General features: G+C 35.4%; 1 long non-coding RNA gene across 2 annotated transcripts in view; it reads left to right on the forward strand.

The window, feature by feature from the left end:
- The window catches only part of LOC113459343 (uncharacterized), a 131,940-nt gene extending 113,162 nt beyond the window's left edge, over nucleotides 1-18,778 (forward strand). For both annotated transcript variants that reach the window (XR_003380493.2, XR_012579275.1), the window contains one exon: nucleotides 18,742-18,778. This is a non-coding gene — a long non-coding RNA (uncharacterized LOC113459343). The remainder of the gene's footprint in view (nucleotides 1-18,741) is intronic.
- Nucleotides 18,779-19,564: the final 786 nt, after the last annotated feature.

The raw sequence follows: 19,564 nt of genomic DNA on the forward strand, positions 1-19,564 counted from the left end.
CTTCTCAGTGGAATCTTCTGAAGTTTAACATGAAATAAACATTTTTCTCAAGACAGAATTGCAGTAAATGCTATTTCATTTTTAATACCTCTATCACAATTCACATTCAAGTACCATTTCATAGTTTAGTAAATTGGCAAATTGCAAAGGGATATGTCATAAATACAAACATGAATGCTGAAAGTACTGAACTGTCATTTAGTATGAGGAAGTTAGTAGTCAAAAGTAAAAACTGTGCGTTAAGCCAACTACCTTTCTTGAAAAGATAAATGTTTAAAGTTACAAGTTTCTTTTAGTATAAATATAATAGTTGTTCTTTCTTTTCTAAATTTGTCAAGTTTAGAAATTTCATTTTATCATTACATTCCTAAAATAGAGCTGTTAAAAATATTTTTAGTGGTAAAGCTAAGTGTTGTTTGAAAGTTCTGAAATATGCAAGGATCTCTTCAGTTCTTTACTTGCTGCAGTAGTAGAACCTGTTTTGGTGGACTTAGTGACTTAGTGACTCTGTGAACACACAAAAAAAAATTATAATATCATCAGTTCTAACTTACTAGATAGTACCTTCTTAGTTACTGACATTAAAGAAATACTCTCTGCAGATCTATTTTCAGATATGCTGCTCATAATAGAGAACAATTTCAACCTATGGAGAAAATGAATGACAGGTGGAATTGTTTCTTTTTCTAATAAACACAGTGAGAATTAGACTGAAGTCTGAAAGACCTTTTGTCAGTAATAGAATAAAGAGTGTGAAAGGGAGCCTGCACTTCTAACAACTCTGAAGACGTTTGACACCTGCTCCACAAGTTTTTTAATTGCTTAAATATGCAGCGTTCCAGGGAAAATAAAAAAGTTACCAACAGAATGAATTACAGCACAAAGAAAGCAATGCTTTGTTAATTACAAGAAAGGTCAGTGTGTGTTTCCAGCAGTTTTTTGTTTGGTTGGTTAGTTTTGAGGTTTTTTTGCTTTGGTTTGGTTTTTGTGTGTGTTTTTTTTTTTGTTGTTGGTTGGTTGTTGTTTTTTTTTTTTTTGTTGTTGTTGTTTGTTTGTTTGTTTTTGTTTGTTTGTTTGTTTGTTTGTTTGTTTGTTTTAAGGAGAGGGGGAAAATAGATTCAGCATTTTTTTTCAGTTAGATATAAGAAATAACTTTTCATGCTTAGTGATTCCAGTGAAGCCCTGGATTGCCTATCAGTGTGTTAGCAGCAAACACTGAGCCTTTTTTACTACCTTTGATACTCATGTATAAGAAAGCGCCCTTGGAATTTAATGGTAATTTCCAGATTACTCTAAGAAGACTCTTCAGACAACTGTTCTGATGGTGCTATTGAACTTTAAAATCTTTAGCATGTGGCCATTAAGTATTCTGCAAATGCTTTCCACACCTGATGTGCTCTTATAAGCTGCCAGGATTTAGCAATTGACCTGTGATGGATGAAGTGAGAAAAGCAAAAAGCAGTCTGTAGAGTACCAGTGTCCAAACCCTTGCTCTGAGTCTGACTGACTTCTATGAGCCATATTGAAGTTTTATATCTAGCCAAAGAAAAGAGGTTTTGCTTTGTCTCTATCACAAATTCAACAAAGTCCTTCACATTTAAAGTGTGAAACCTGGCTTATAAAATCAAGTTGCTACAAGCAACTTCTATTCAAAAGGGTGTGGGTTTTTTCTTATCCCCCTCTTTTCCATTCCCTCCTCCACCCACCCAGTGTGAGCTTTTTCAGGGAATTTTAGTGATAGAACTTAGGTATGTGATGTGTCTTCTTGAAGTAGTATCAAGGGTATAGAATCATCTTGATTTTTACACCTCCTCATGCATAGTAAAATAATCCTGCTTTTTTCAGGAACTGCAGGAACTCCAGTGTTGGAAATGTTTAAGTGGTTTTAGCTGTTCACTTGAATTGGTGTGGTCTCACTGGACAAGATCAGAATAAACTGAAATCATTCCCATTTGCTATGTATATTGAGTATGCATGTGTTTGTTCATATTTTCAAATGTAAGGACTGTTCCACAGTCCTGCTAACTACTGGTTTTAGTCCTTCAATGTGGAAAAAATTATATATGTTAGCAGCAAACATCCTTAATCACTACTTTTCTTAAATAGGTTTGATTTCTGGTTTAGATACTGCAGTGTTTGTTAGTTATCATATTCATTTCAGTAAATACAGACAAGAGCTCTGTTCATGAAAAATACCTAGTTATAACTCTCTCTCTGATTTCCTAGAAATATGCTTGTATTTTTACAAAGAACTATGCTGAACCATCAACTTCAAACATCGAAACATCTACATGTTTTATACATTGTCTTTTGATCACATTTATTTTCAGACTTGTGCAGTTACTGTGAATTCCTGAGAGCAATCTGAATATAAAAAAAAATTAATCTGAGAGTTACGTTAGGGTAGTCCTCAGCCATAGAAGATAACTTCATAAATATTTGCATCATCTCTTTGCCCTGTCAAAGGAGGATAAGGAATTAAGTTTTGCTTGGGGAACAGAGAAATAATTGCAGCAATTCAAAGTAATGCTGTTTCCAACTCTGAATTTATGGCATGGTACCAATTAGACTTTAAGGAAGCTATGTTGTGTTTCTGCTGGCTGAAAACTATCATGTCAGGAAGAACTCTTTGGGAGACCTATTCATGCCCACACTGTTGGCTGTGAGATGTCATAGCTTTAGTTCAAATTTCCACACTGTTTGATACACAGTACAATCCTACAGTGCACACAGACTCTGTATAAATCCCATTTACTTCCATCACTTCCACGTCCCTCAGAGATCCACTGGCCTGTGACAAATGGTGATAAAGTCAGACTGTATATGCAAAAGAGTCAGATGCCATTTGTCATGGCATTTAGTCCACAGTAAGGAGGACTGGGTTTGTTCTGTTTCTTCTGGATGCAAACCTAACTTCTCTTCCATATTACAGAAAAAAATGCCTATCATATTGTCCATTTCAACAGCACTTGTGAAATGCCTCCAGGATTTAAAAAGTTTAATAAATTGTGTGAAAGAAGCATGGAGCTCTTATCAGCTACCTAATCTGTTCCTTGGTCCCCAGCTGAGGATCAAATATGATGAATAGATAAGGTTTTTGCTTATTCAATAAAGGCCTGGGGTTAGAGGGAGGATCCTGATAGGAGTATTACAGAAAGCATTTTCTTCATGTTTATCAGAGTCTAAGTTAATACAGAAAAATCCAGTGTGAAGTCAGACTTACTAATGAAACCATGACTGATGAATTCACATCATGTGCAAACATTTTTCCTCTTAATTTTGCATTTTTCTTTTTTTTTCCATGTTGAAAACAATATATTATTTCATTTTTAATATAATAAACATGTAAACTGATTTCTTCTATTTTTCCCTTCTCTTTTTTCATCCAATACTAATGGTTTTATAAATGAACATCTTGAAAATTAATCTACAAAGAAGAAACATTTTTTCAATAAATCAGATTAAAATTTATTATACTATTTCCATTGATTTCAGTGCACTTCTTTCTGTCCAAAAATAAATTCTCAATTCGGATTCAGAGCATGTTTTGTTTTCAGCATAAGACCATATTTCACATCATAGGAAATCAAAGAGATTACTATTGTGATATTGATTGAGTGTAAGCTTATTTTTTAATTAAAAAAAAATGTACCTTTAAAATTAATGCTGCAGCATCAGGAAAATTTTATTAATTTTGAACTTTCTTCACACTGAGAATTCCCCTACATACTTGAAAGGGGTAAAACTTATATATTTGGAAGGGAAAAAATATTATGTAAGAAGAGAAGTAGTCTCTAAAATACAACAGTTAGTTTATAACCATCTTTAGTTTAACTTCATCAGCAGGATCTGCTATTGCCTCTGTACTAAAAGAATGAAATAAGATAATCTTTTAATGGCAAACATGTAAAATCTCCCTTCGTCACATATTTAAATAATAAATCTGACTACAACTCCAGCAATAAAAATTAATCTTTTGCTTGTTGCAAGCATACCTGTAATGTAACCCTGATTTGTTCCCCAAATATACCTCTCAATGGTAATATCAGAATTAAAATAAAATTGCAAAAAAATTTACAGCTGAAATGTTCACAACCCATATCTAATAGTCTGTCATGGGAATAATTACCCGTAATGGGTATCCAAGGGATATAATTGTCTGCTGCTGTGAATTAGGAGTGCCACAGGTGGTGTTAATCACTTGGAATGTATTGGAGTAGAACAGCAGCCAGAGATGGAGCCTGCTTAAGCTTGATTTGTGGAACTATTGTTTCTGGATGCTTCAGACATAAATTGAGCACGTGGTGGTAATAATACACACTCAAGTAGTTATATTGAAACAAAGGGGTATAAATAAATATAAAAATAAAAAGCAGGGGAAAGTTTTGTTTCTTAGCAAAGGTTACAGAAATGGTAATGAGCAGTGTTGTTCTGTGTTGTGGAGCTTGCATTTTTTGATGGGGAACACAGAGCAAAAGGAGGTCAGTTGCTGCTTTTATTCCTTGAACCTACCTGGTACATATCAGCAAAAGAGCTTTCATCAATTAGGTACTCTACAATTTTCCCTTTTATGGAATCCCATAATCACTGACATTGGAAAATATTTATGAGATTCTCGAGTTCTGTGGTGTATGATTTATATACGTATATCCAAGTGTAGAGCTTTCTTTGATGAGGAATGTAAAATTTTCTTAAAATATGATATTGATTTATTACAATGTCACCATCTAAATTTAAGAACACATCATCAATAGCTTCTCAGAAATATCATGGACACCAATGAAAATGAACTGACTTGAATTTGTGTGAAATATGTAAGCATACAATAACTAAATAAGTGTGATGATACCGGGTCAAAGCTAGAGCAAAGTCAAGGCCTTGACTGGATATGCATAAATAAATTAGAGGCAGAACAACTGAGTCTGTGAATGACACCATATGTCTTTGAAGATGGCGATAAAATCCAAAATATAATTACTCTAATCTTTTAAAGGAATTAGTCTGTAAGCCCTCTATAAACTCAAATAACAAAAACAGTTCCCCCTCTAAGATACGAGGTAGTGGACAGTTAGTCAAATATCACTGTGGAACATTCATTATGAAAGTCAAAGCAGCCTAAGTAACACTTTTGTTTAGAAGCCCATTTGCATTTTGGAGTGCACAGATTTATATACCCATTACAGAGAGAAAACCAAATTACAATTGTGACTTTTACCATTTAAAAGACCATACCTAGGAAGCAACAAGTTCCAGCTATGTAAGTGCTTTAAAGAGAAAGGTAAGGAATGAAGTTAGACCTCAGGTCCAGTATTTCAAATTAATCAAGGTTTTGTTGAGTAGTTTTTTTGGTCAGGGTTTCTTTTAAGCATCTAGTTTACTAAATTGTAAACTGCTGAACTATAGTTTATAAGAATTAACATATATCATTAAACCAAGTTTCATACTCCAGCAGCTTCTTCTTTCTCAAAAAGGATAACTGCATGGGCTAATTACAGGTTGATAGTGATCCATGAAAATTATAAATATTATTATCCTAAGTTTATACATAAGGTATCAACACACAGACTGGATTAGGAAAAACCATCTGAACATCATCCCCTAAAAAGGAACAGATACTTCAGCATTTGTAGTTCTATGTTACAACTCCTAGATTGTACTTGTCCTTCACCATATTTTCCACAAATTTGCAGTTTGTCAGACACAAAAAAAAGAGGGGAAAAAAGTGAAAATGGATCATCATGGCAAATCATCCACTAGGAATATTGCCATAAGTATTTTTGTCAAGAGCAGAACTGTTGCTGACAACTGCAGCTGAGCAAGACAATAATATACTCTGTCACATAAATATGTGTTATGAAGACTTTTTTCCCCACTCTGTGTGATTTTTTGGTTGTTATTATTCACATCTTAATAACTATTTTGCAGAAAAGGTACTTTATTTGATATTTTATTTCAAATGTTTCTGTAAAATTACTAGAACTGATGCTGTCTGTAAGCTCTCAAAATTAAATGACTTTACCTGAAGCACCAAATTTCTTTCCTAAGCTAATCATCAAGAATTAGCATACCATTACACATACATAAAATTATTTTAGTATTTAAATCTAATAAAAGTTAGTAAAATAGAGTCTGCCAAAATCCTGTGTTTGCTGAGAATAATGACGTGGCTTAATACACAACTGTCTGTTATAAAACTTGTTAACTTACCTTACAGCACTGCCAAAACTCTACTTTGGAGGGGATGTGGTGTGTTGACCCTGGCTGCACACCAGACTCCCACCAAAGCCATTTTATCACACCTCCTCTTCAGCTAGACCAAGTAGAAAAAAATGTAATGAAAGCCTTTTGGGTTGAGGCAAGCACAGGCAGAGGTCACTCTCTAATTACCATCATGGTGAAAACAGACTTGACTTGAGGAAAATTAATTTAACTTGTTACAAATCAAATTAGAGTTCAGTCATCATCACAGTCTCTGAGAGTTTAATTATGTCACATGAATTGAATACGTATATGGCTGCATGTATGAGTAGCAGTAAAAATATAATTCCCAGTAGGTCTTTACTAGGATTTAGGACTTTGCCTTTGAATTTGGACTTAATTTTCCCTCTCTGTCACTCATTTCAATTTTACATACTTCCCAAGTGACCATCATCTCCTGGTCTAGCGATGTGGGAAATTGCCAAAACTCTTTTTTCCCCCCTAGAATTGACTAGATATTTTTGCTTGTAATAAAGACTTATGACAAAAAAAAATCTATAATTTCTTTGTGTGTTGTGTAGGCAATTAAAAAAAAAAAAGTAACAGGGAAGTTTTGAGAAGTAAATATTGTTGGTTTAATGGGTTTTCTTGGCAGCAATCTGTAATGATCTCTTGATTCTTCAAATCAAGACTGGAAATTTTCTAAAATACACCATATTGAAAGATAAGTAAAGAGCTCAATACATAGGTTATTTTGCACAAATCTATACCCCGAACTAAGCAGCAGAACAGACTAAATAGTAATAAGGATACTTTCTCTCCATCATTCTGTCAGTCTGTCAACGTGACCTTTTACCATCATAAGAAAACAATTTACTGATGAAACTAAAATGACAAGAATATAAAGGAGACCAGAAAATGCAACAGAAAACACGTAGATGATATGATTATGTTATAAATTGCAATCTTTTACATATAAAATATGTATGTGTGAATCAGACAAAGCAAGAATTTTTCTTCTTCAGATTAGAAAATTGTACACAATAACTCAGGTATATCCGAGTATGTGTAACAGTTTCATCCAGTAAGCTTTATAGGTTGGAGTCATGTACTTGAAACTTATAGCACAGATAAATTTCTGGCTGCTGCAGCTTGACACTGTGCCACTCCTAGAAGTTTCAATAAATTCTCTTGATATTTAGGTATCTTTTTCCATGGATTTATCCTATCTTATACTTTTGAATCCAGACTGGCTATGAGGAATCATTCATCATCTTTTACTATATATCTACTTTTCTCAATCCTGTCTACAACAATCTCTGAGCCATGGCAAACCAGAGATGTGGCACATTTACTGATAACATGACATTTTAAACAAGTAAAAACTGTGCGTGTGGAAAATGAAAAATATGATATCGTAAGCATGTATGAAGCAAAAATCATTAAGGTAAAAAACTATGAAATACAATAATTAGAGGAGAGAAAAAAAAATGAAAGAGATACTAAGTGTGAAGAAAAAAAATGCAGAAGGTCCCTACACAGCTTTCTCCTAGTAATATGGCCAGGATGGGAACTGCTGATAAAGAGAATGAAAATGTAAACAGTGTGTGATGAGATGTTGTAGTGTGTTGTTAAGTTTCTTGTGTTATTCCCCCAATTTATGTATTGTTCTCCCCTATTATGTGTAAAATGGTTTCGTTCCCCCAGTTTTTCCCGCCACTGCTAGCCTGTCAGCTAAGTTGCTATAGTAACCGCTATTCATAGTTGCCGATATGTAATTGCTCCTCCCCTGGTTTCCCTTATAAGTGAAAGTTGTTTCCTCCCTGGGTCCAGTCAATCACTCCCTTTCTCCTCCCAGGTTTCGAGAACCTTCTCCTCTCTGGAGATGGTGGCTGGCTGGGGTCCCAGGACACCTCCTTTACCTTTTGATTATTGGTCTCCATGGAGTGTCAGTTCTGTGAAGTTCATCCCCTCACCTTTCCCGATTGGTTCCGCCTGTACCCACCCCCCTCCTTTATAATCCTGTTTCACCCCCCCCATGGAAAAACTTTTTCCCGGTTGGTTTCCCCGCGGTTGGATCCCGCAACACCTTCAATAAACCGATGTTTAACCCCCGGGAAATGGTCAGCTCCGTTCCTCCCCTATACCAGCGGTGTAAGCCAGTCCGCAGCCAGCACAGCCCGAGGCCATCAGACGCTGAAGGGTGCTGGCCAGGAATTGCAGAGGGGCGTCGGCCTTTCGCCCTCAGCTAGCCGGACTCTAAACTTCGGGCCACATATGCCCCCTTCCGCAATGAAGGATGGCCAAAACTCTAAGAGAGCAGAGAGAGCATTTGCCCAAAATTGATAGTCCTGAAGAAGATGACCTTCAGCAGGAATAAACTAAGAAGGCAAATTAAAAATAATAAAAAAAAGACAGATCTTTAAAAAAGTATAGTAAGAATAAAACATTTGGGAAAATGGGGACAGGTGGTGAGAGGAAGCAGTGGGGTGGCTCCCGATTGTAATTTCCCCAAGGCACACCTGCCCTGACCAGTCTGGGAGGCAGAATCTCCCATGGGGTGCAAGGAGAAGCCTGCACTTTCTGGAAGTGTATAGGAAGCATTCATGGGACCACAGTCCTTGGGGTTTGGACAAGGAAGTTACACAAAGCTGGGACACCAACCCCCAACCCACATGGCTGGAGAGGGAAACTGAGCTTGTAGCTGTGTATGTGTTGAAGAGAGACCTTCTTGAGAATAGCTGTAGAAGGGTGGTTAGAACATTGTTGGAGTTATTTGTCCAGTGTCAATGTTATGCTTCATCTGCTTTTTTGCTGCTATTGATCCTGAAACTATAATTCCTGAATGCTGGTTAATCATGTGTCATTAATAACTCAATAAAAAGGTTCCTGGTTTGACTTAAAATAAAAATGTGTGTTACTTTTCCCTACTGTATATTTTCATTGTAATATATTAATTCTTACTTAAGCTGTCTTGTATGATTAGTTGCCAAAGGTAGATATAATATTTTATCAATATATAAAATTTTATATCAGCATGCATTCCATTTAGGCTCTAGCCAAATCACTTTTTGGCTAGTGGCATTGTCTCAGCAGATCTCTGCATCTGTCTCAGCATCTCAGTGGTCAAGGTTGGAGGTATGCCACTTGCAGTGTGATGCCCTTTATTTTAATTACTCATGCTTAACAATTCAAGAGAACAGATTACCAAAAAAGTAAAGTTACTTGATAGCATCTTCACCTAGTCTAGGTAAAGCACTGCAGTAAGGCAAAATGAATATCCTTATAAAAAGTGTAAGTCCCATCAGAATTAGGGACTTTAAATATAGGGGCATTTAGTAAGTTACCTACTAAAAGACTATTGAAGAATCTTGCATTTAATATAGTGTTTTGTACAAAAACGTGCAACAGAAATCAACAAAAACATATCTGTTATCATACTAACTCAACATGATACATCTGTGTGGTGTAGATAAATGGTAACTGGCATCAGATTTTCAGAAGATTAAAATACTGCTTCGCCTTGTTTCCTTCAATGAAACCTTATAATTTTCCATAGGTTGAAGACCCTGTCTAGCATCTTCAGGATTAATTTTCCATTTAGTAACTTAGAAAGCACTTGATCTTTATAGGTGTGCATCATTTAAGGCATGGGATAGCACCATGTTTGTTTTGAAGTGGTTAATAATTTTGTAATTTAAGAGCAATTCATATTTTATGGATTTTTCCTGTTACTATGAATAAGCATTTATATTAAGGAAACCTGAAACCAAGCATAGACATCTTTTGAGTTTAAGGAAAGGAAGAGTTTGAGGGAGATTTCCATTTAGGGCACAATGCCCTTCACCCTCAGAGAAATTTACATTGCAGTTGGGATGACAACATATGTACATGAAAAAAAATCCTATCCTTTATGCTACTCCAGTATATATTTCTGCTGCTGTTAGATCTTGTAAGCATCAATGGAAAAATAACACATTTATTTAGATTAGTGCAGTTTATAAAAAGGCAAGAAGGATGGGCAGGTTTTAAAGGCTGGACTCGAACAAATAAAAAAAAAAATCAAGAGCTAAGGATTGGGGATTGGGGGTTTGTGGATCCTCTGTTGTTAAGAGCCACTCACAAGTTCACATCCAAAGTCCTTTTGCACTTACACTTTAGTGAATGCAAAAAAGAGTTGGCCATTTACAGTGAGAAAAATTTAACCACATTTAGTTAAAAACCCTGGCTTAAAGACCATTGCTTTTGCTTTTCTACATTTCCTCTTCAGTTAGTGGTGAAAAAAGCAGCTGAAACTTTGGAGATTCTTTTTTTTTTTTTTTTTTTTACTCCTTCAGTCTCTTCCATTATCTGGTGAATGGCATTAACAATACCTATCTCTTCCCACTGATTACAAGAAGAGCTGTGAGCACATTCCAGCACCTGAATGTCTAAAATTAGACAGATTCCACATTTAACTGTGAAAATGAAACCTGCTCAGTAGGACAGATTGGTTTTACAGCTTTAGTTCTGATATCAGAAAGTGCCAATCTTTTGGGAGAAGTGGAGTAGAACACAGACCAGGACAAAAGACGAGAAAATTAAGGGTCAACTGTGTGTTTTAAGATTAAATCTTTCCTGATTTTTTCTGTTAAGTATCTTCTCAATAATATGAGTTTATACATTTTTCTTCACTTCTTTGCTATCCATTAAGCAGCCATAAAATGCTATCCCACATAAACGGAACCATTTTTCATTGTCAGTAACATTTCTCTAAGTTTTGAGGTAGTAGATAAGCAGGCTCATTGTCCTTAAAGGAGTGACAGTTACTTCAAATATTTTCCTTCTCTGGCTGATGGCATGACATGTGTGTGCTTATATAGCTCATTTTTATAACAGATGCTTACTGCCCTTAGCACTTTTTCCACATTCATCTTACATAGGCAGAGACATGATGTGGATTGTGTTTAAGCTGCAATGGTTGATTGAACTGTCTGTCTTCTGGGAAAAAAAGATCTGATTTTAACAGGGGGTTGCAGAGGGATGGTTCTCAATTGCTGCCTAAAATAATACCTCACTGTCTTGTTCTTGCAGATATTGCAGCATGCAGAATGTGAAAGTGAATCTACCCAGATATTGCTCCTTTTGTGCCAAGGAAAGCTTTTTCATTTGTAGAGCTCTAGCTAAAATGACACATTCTTTGCAGAAACTGAACACTGAAAATATTCTAAGTTAATTCTTAATGTGACACCTGCTGCTGCTGTTGTTTTTAGTACCTGTCAAATCATTCTTCTATTTATTTATTTCTGCCTCCCTTCTCTCAACTGATGCCTTGGACAGCCTGTGGGAAATGGAGATTTTGTGTGTCTTTCAGGGCAGTTTTAATACAGCCACCTCAATCAGCATAACATTTTTGAAATAGAGGTGAATTTTTAAAAACATAGGTGGATTTTTAAAGAGAATTTCTGAAAGTGTCAAGCAAACCTACTTGATTCTAGGAGTGAGATTTGATAGCATGGGGTCCCAAATAGTTTTCTCTTTGATCCTGCTAGTAAGAGAATGGGCTTGAGGAGGTATAGTTGCATCCTGTGAGTCAAAAACAGATTACAAGCTTATTTTGACAAGGGACATTTGAAATTTCTTACAATCAAACCCCTTTTGAAAATTGAGTGCTTCTAGGAAAAAAATCATAATTCACCTGTGCCGGATTTATCTCGGCTGTTTGAAGGGCCTGGGAGGCCCGGAGGTGGCCCGGAGGTGGCCTTGACGCAGCCCGCGTATCAAAGGACAAGAAGAGGCTTCAGTTCTTCTTTCTGGTTTTATGTTTATTAATTGTTTATCTAAAAGATGTTCTTTCAGCCCAACAGAGATCCGCACAGCAGTCAGCCATGGGCACACTCTGCCGTCCCACGGACCGCCACGTATCTTTATACTCCTAGTTACGTATACAATATTTATCATTTTTCCCCAATACCATCTATTCTTATAACCCGGTGTACTCTTAGTAATAACCAATAGAAAGGTGCCACCATCACCAAAGAAGATGGAGGAGAGGAGGAAGAAGAAGGAGGGCAGGACACACCCCAATTCCTCCATCTTGCTCTTCTAAACCCCCCTGTACATAAATCTTAAACTCTGTTTCTTACCCTCTAATTAGTTAATCTTTCCACCCTTCACCCTGGTGAAGCCCTCTTATCTTCATAAAGGTGTCGTCTCCCGTGTAGGGTCAAAGTCTTGCCACCAGACACTTCTGGCAACATTCCAGGACTCCTGGGCCCCCCAAGGGTGGTCCCGGGGGCCCTGCATCCCAGGATTCAAATCCTGGGATCCCACAACCTGAGGCACTGGGACAAGTGCACTTTTGCCAAAAGGCTGGTCAACCTTGTGAGAGCAATTTTACACTTGGAAAAAACGGGGGAGGAAGATGCAAGGAAATAAATGAGTTTTAAGTGACAGTGAATTTCATGTATTTTATGATTCTCTGCTGGAATTCTGCTCCATCTACATATTTAGGTGACTTTCAAAGCCATTACTATTTTTAAGCACTCAGGGAGTTGAAATTATTAAAGAAAAAGGTAATAGCAAATATAAATTTTAGAAGATTAAACTGTGCTCAACCTTCAAATTAACTTTTATGACAGAGTAAGAATTTTTGCAAATATTAGGTAAGGAAAAACTGCTATTTTAAAACATTATTTAGAAAATAGTAATTAAAGATTTGGAAAAGAAAAGAAAAAAGAAAAGAAAAGAAAAGAAAAGAAAAGAAAAGAAAAGAAAAGAAAAGAAAAGAAAAGAAAAGAAAAGAAAAGAAAAGAAAAGAAAAGAAAAGAAAAGAAAAGAAAAGAAAAGAAAAGAAAAAAGAAAAGAAAAGAAGAAAGAGAGAAAGAGAAAGAGAAAGAGAAAGAGAAAGAGAAAGAGAGAAAGAGAAAGAGAAAGAGAAAGAGAAAGAGAAAGAATGATATGCTGCAATATAAACATCAAAGACAATAATTCATTGACTTGTTCAGCTTTGGTAAGGCTATGGACAGAATATGGCTTTTTGTTTTCAGCTTTACATTTCCTTATTGTTGTGGATAAAATGCAGGATCCCAGAGAACCATCAGAATTACCAAAGACTGAAAGTAATTGTATTTTTTTAACCTTGAGATGAACAGAGAGATGCCAATCTTCAAAATATGGATTATTAGAAAGATGAAGATAGCAAACTTCCTGTTTATTTAGGGAAAAAAAAAAAAAAAAACTTTTTCACCAAAATATTAGATACTAGGAAAAAGTTACTGGTAAAGTATTTCCTTAACAATTTTCAAAAGAGCTTTTTACAAAGGGGGCAGAATGCTGTAGAAGACATCTTCCTTGAAAGAGGCTCACCTGGCACTGGAATTCCTGAGATAAGGCAATAGCAGGACATTTCAGCTCTGTTTTTCCATAGTTTTAGAAACAAACTCCAGACAACTCCAAACTCCATCAAATACAATTCAAAACCAACTTGGATATGTTACTAAATTAGTGCTACATGAGACGATTCAAGAGAAACATTTTCTGCTCTGTAGGCAAGTGCTCTTTTGCTCTATCTGCTCCCTGGTGCAGAGGGATAATAAAACAGGAAAAGATTTGCTGTCATATCTTCAGAATAATTTGTAATTAGTGTTTTAAAGTGAGAAGAAGATGTAGTATTAATTCTTTTATTTATAATCTATTCCATTTCTGCTTGCCTGAAGCATGCTTAATTTGATAGGCATCTTTTAATTTGTAATTAGTCTTTAGGAAGGACTATTTTCTGATGCTTTAAGCAGTGCACTATTTATTAATTTGTGTTCTCTCATTTTATCCAGTGTTTATGCACTATGGACCAGATTCAGTACCCACTGAGAGGTAATTGTAAATTAGTTCAGCATTTAGCTCATTTGGCTTTCTTATATTTTAGAACACATAAAACAAGATAAATTATAATTTAGTTTACATCCTATCATCTCAGCCTTGCACATAATTCTTACAGGGAGCAAAACATCCCCAGGAGTTATTTTTGCTCTATAAATGTAAAAAGCAGTGGCAACCACATCTAGCTTTTGGCAGCAGAGGAAACATGGCTATGACCACCTTCACTGAAGCACTTTTGAGACTTTCTTGTCTTTGCTCATGAGTATGTAAAACTAAATTAAATTTTATTTCAGGTAACCCGTAGTTGATATTGCCTCAAGCTGAAAACATGCCATGAAAATAGTTACCTTCTTGTAGTATTTTCATATTTCTTAGTCTACCTTATCATCTTGGTATTAATTCTGTTGGTTTAAATGTCATCTAAACCCCTTGTGTCAAGTACTGTACTGTAAGGGGAACCTCACAGCAGCCTCACAGTACTTAAAGGGGTCTTACAAGAGAACTGGAGAGGGACTTTTAACAAAGGCATGTGGTGCCAGGACAAGGAGGAATGGCCTGAAACTGGAGGGGAATAGGTTTAGATCAGATATTAGGAAGAAGATCTTTACCAAAAGGGTGGTGAGACATGTGAGACTGAAACAGGTTATTCAGAGCAGGACTCCTCATCCCCGGAGCTGCTAAAGACCAGGTTGGATGGGCTTCTGAGAAACCTGGACTGATGGAAGGTTCCCTGCCCACAGCAGTGGGGGTTGCACAGAGGTGATCTTTAAGGTCCCTTCGAACCCAAATCATTATATGACTCTGTGTACATACACAACATATTTCATCAAAAATTATTTCAAATTATTCATGTTCTAATCAAATGAGAATGCAAAATGCAGAAAAGGCACAGAGGAAAATTTCTGTAAAACAGATAGAGTATAACACTTTGTGGCCTCAAACTGCTGGTTTAAGTAGTCATTCTCTTTTTGAAAAATCAAAGAGAATTAGAAATAGGGCGGCTACAAAGAGCATGAAGGCTCTCTCTTCACAAGAATCAGCTTGGAGGAGGCAAATGGAAATGGACATGAGATGTATTTCAGGGAAGCATTTCATCTTGATCCAAGAAAGAAATTTTTTTATACTGAAAACAACCTCCTCACTGATTAGGTAGAGTCCCCATCCCTGAAGGTTTTAAGAAAGAAGTCTTCAAAAAAGATAATCTTGTCTAGGCTTCCTTTTCAAAAAAAAACAAAAAAAAAAAAAAGAGATGGACCAGATAGTCCTTCATGGCCCCTTCCAACAGTTCTATGATTTTTTAAAAAATATTTCTTTTAAAAGAAAGGTAGAAGGAAAGAAAGCAAAAAGAAACAACAAAACCTCCCTTAGAGACATTTTCTTTTCCAGTAGTATTTCCTAATGCTGGGTTTTTTTCAAGGCTTCCTCTAATTTTGACCTCTTTCTCATAATTAAAGTGATTTGAGCAGGGCTTATTTATTTTTAGCTAAATGCAAAAGATTACAAAATATTTCTTTATGGTATATGCTTTATATCTATATTTTAAGTCATTGTTTGGTTTCTTCACTGTGAATTGTCTCTGCACTTTTTTGATTTCTCAAATTTAATTTTCAGCTACTTTTCTCAGTGTTCAGTCTGCATAATTTTGTAGAGGGACCGTGTACTTGGTATTCTAGGATGCAACCTTTTTCCATCTACATAATTTTTAATAGTCTGTGGTTGTGATTTCAATTAATTCTTCATTATGTCGAACACAGGAAAAAAATGAGATCAAGATTACCTGAATGACAGGTGTAGGAATATAGCAGAGGAGATGCATTGATGTGCGTTGTTTGGTTGTCTTTTTTTTTTTTCTCCAATTTCCGAGTCAAATGCAGAGGCATTTTAAATGTATGTGTTTCCTTTATTAGGCAGCATAGGGAGAATTCTCTAATATCTCACGCTAATATCTCCTATTTGCTAGCAAGACTTCTTTATTGCAGTTATTACAGATATTACAGCTATTAATCATATTAACTTGAAATGTACTTGTGTAACAATGCCTTATAAAACACAAACTTCAATGTATCATTTCCCATTTTAATACACTATTAGAAAATGCACTATTGGGGGCTGGACTAAGTATTGAATAACAGCCTGTAGATCTATGAGAACTTCAAGAGAGAATTTATTAATCTCAAAAGTATTGTAATTGTAAGATAAGACATAGCACAAACTGTTAGATGTATATCTTTGTGTAAACACAACTAAGCTGTAATATATGGTGACAGATAAGGAAATTTAGATTTCAGGTTTCAGGAGAGCACTATTTGCTTATCTTCGTGCAAGCTGCTGTGGAAATCATTTAACATGGTGAAATATCTTTGAAACTTCATATATTTTATAGAGATTTCCTTGGTTTAAAAGCCTGAAGGGATTTTAAATCATCTGATCTGACCTCCATTATGACACAGGTCATTTTGCTTCATTCACATAATATTTTAGCGATAAAATGTCTGCATTTCAGTCTTTAGAAACTAGTATGCCATATGAAGGAAATAAGAGAGATATTGGAATTCAGAATTATTTTGAATTGGAATTTAGAATTATTTTGAAAAGTTAGAAAATAATATTGAAAAATTTAGAAATGAGTATTCAGTTAAATCAGCTATGCATTTTCTATTCTAATGAGAATAGATAACTACAGAAAGTTGAGATATAGATAAACTGATTTGATGAAAAATACATATAAATTACCTGGAAGTAAAAGAAAATGACAAAACTGGTCCAAAATCCACAGTAGCATTGTTATTCATAGAAAAACTATGTGGGAAACCACATGGGGTAAGTAAACAAGAATGTCTTTATTCACTGTATTTACAGTTTCATTTGGAGAACTTCACTTGCATTTGAAGACTGAAAGAATCCTGCACTTGTGGCTCTGTATCTTGGTATTGTCATTGCTCACAGCAGGCCACAGGCTTCCTACTGACTGTACAAGGACAAAGGTTTTTTGGTCTTGCTCTGCATGGATATGTCTAGGGCAGCCTGGCCTGGCCCTTTCTGCTCATCTGACTTACAAAAAAATCACTTCTCTAACAATGAGACTGTTGCCTGAGTGCTTTTATCTTCAGCATAGCGGTATTTTGTGGTGGAATGTATTTAAATTTTTCTCTTTTTTCTTTTTTTTTTTTTTTTTTTAAAGCAGTACCTAGTGGTAACATACGATTGTCTTGTGTGGAATCAACTGTGTATGTGTCTATATTAAAACTGTAGTATAAAAGGGTGAAGCCTTAGGACAGCAAATGAGGCATTTTTTATATTTTAACAAAAAACATCCACAGCATATGTATGAAGCTAAGAAGTTGTTTAAGTCCTGGTATTTAAATACTCTAATGAAGAAAACTCATGTTAATAACCAAATTAAAACTGTTGCACAACTTTCTTCCAGTGCTCTTTTGGATCCTAAGGATGGCAGGTTTGGTATTTGTTCAGAAGGTTTGCATATTTAGAAACTTTTAAAGGTCATCATGCAATGAAAGCAACATGCATACCATGTGTTCAATTACATATAAAAAAAGCTCTCTAATAATCAAGCAATGGAATCCTCTTTTACATCAGATTCTTGTCCAAGAAAAAAAATCACAGAAATAATTAATTCACCACATATGGTCCAGCAGCAGGCTAAATTCAACATTTTAAAAGTAATCAAGTCTACACACTGTGAATTGATCCTCCACAGAGATGAGATGTGAGGACAGAGATGTACCTGGCCTTCCTTTATTTAGTGCTTTCAATATATTTCTTTTTAAATAGATGACTGCTGAGATTTCTTTTATCTCTTTTCTGTATTTCAGTGTTTTTCCAAGACAAAAAATTCTCAAGGAATTCAGTAAATTAACTCAGCTTTTTTTTTTTTCCTCCCTTACATTAGATAATACATGTTTTGTACTGGGAAAAAAATAAAAAGGAAAAATCGTTGTACTAACCCACTCTTCCTGGGTCTAAGAGATTGTCCCCAAATATTATAATCCCTTTGGTCTCCAGTCATATATGTTGTGATTATGAAAAATTATGAAAAAAGTAAGGACAATACACACAGCCCTACAGAACAGGGATAAAAAGAATGCATATAAAGTCATATATTCCAAGGATAGAAGAAGCCTGCTGGTATCAAATCTGGGCAGCTCCTCCCCATCTGGAAACAGGGGGTTCAAAATATAAAGCCTGACCTTTTTGCTGAGATTTTATTTCTGATTCTTCTTTGATAGCTACAAATCAGTTATTTTGTCAAAGATAAACATGTGCCTAAACAGCCTGTAGCTCTCTGGGCCTTTTCTGCATTGTAATTGAAATACTGCCACTGTTTTTAGTCCTCTGAGGCTTTAAAAAGTCTCTAGTTTCCTTCTGAGTTATTAAAAAATAAAAATAGTGGTTTGGAGATAATTCAACTATTCAGTTCATCATAAGAAATTTATAGTTCAGATGGTAAAACCAATTGTGTTACTATCACAGTAATTCGCTACTTCCCTTGAGAGTCTTGAGCATGAGTTGTCTAGATCTGTCAATTTCTCTATCTATGCTTAGTTAATTTTAGCAGATGCTGTTTCATATGTTCTGTTAGTACAGATGGTGAAATTTTCATTTCATGTAAGGCAAAATTTTGTTTCTTCTTTGTTCTTCTTCTTCCTCTTTTTTTTTTCCCTTCAGATGAGAACTAAAACAAGTGAAAGGAGATTTTCAGGTAAGTTTATATCCCAGAAGATGTTCTACACACAAAAAATATAGATACCAATTGTCACAGCAGAAGTGCTTTTATTTCTAGGAAAACTGGAGGGAGTGTTTCAGTGTTGGTTTAGGGGTTTTTGTTTGTTTCTAGGGATTTTTTTCTGTTTTGTTTTGGTGTTTGGGGTTTTTGGTTTTGTTTTTTTTTTGGTGTTCTTGTTTTTTGTTTGGTTGGAGGTTTGTTTGAGTTGAGGTTTTTGTTGTTTTGGTTTTTCTTTTTTTTTTTTTTTGATGCTTCCAGCAGATGATGTATCTGTTATTGCCATAACTCTTTGGTATACAATAAAAACAAACATAAGGTTTCATTAACTGATTTACGGTTTTGGAATCTTCAGATAGGTATGTCCAATGAAATTGAAAACAAACACAAAGAAAAGTAATTTCAGCCACACTTTTATATTTGGATTAAATGTCCTACTGACTAAAAAAATACAAAAATCTGACTAATTAAAATCTTGAGAATTTATTTGATTTTATTCCATCTTCCCTTGTAATAATGTAAAATTAAGCCTGATTTGATTATCTCTATCTGCCACTGACACATACTAAAAATCAACTTGTGCAGACTCCTCCTGCAGTGCTTAGCTCGCTGACATCCCAGCTTGTGCAAATGTCCCTCAGGCAATGCCACTCCTCTGCCTGCCCAAGGCTCATAGAAAGGCATCAAAACCTCCATGCTCTGTGCTGGAATGCTGTGTCCTCCCTGCAGAAGTTAATGAGAGTTCAAGAGGTGTCTGATGTGCTGGGG

This window comes from Zonotrichia albicollis, chromosome 2 (genome assembly GCF_047830755.1).
Source record: "Zonotrichia albicollis isolate bZonAlb1 chromosome 2, bZonAlb1.hap1, whole genome shotgun sequence".
In the NCBI taxonomy this organism is placed as follows: Eukaryota; Metazoa; Chordata; class Aves; order Passeriformes; family Passerellidae; genus Zonotrichia; species Zonotrichia albicollis.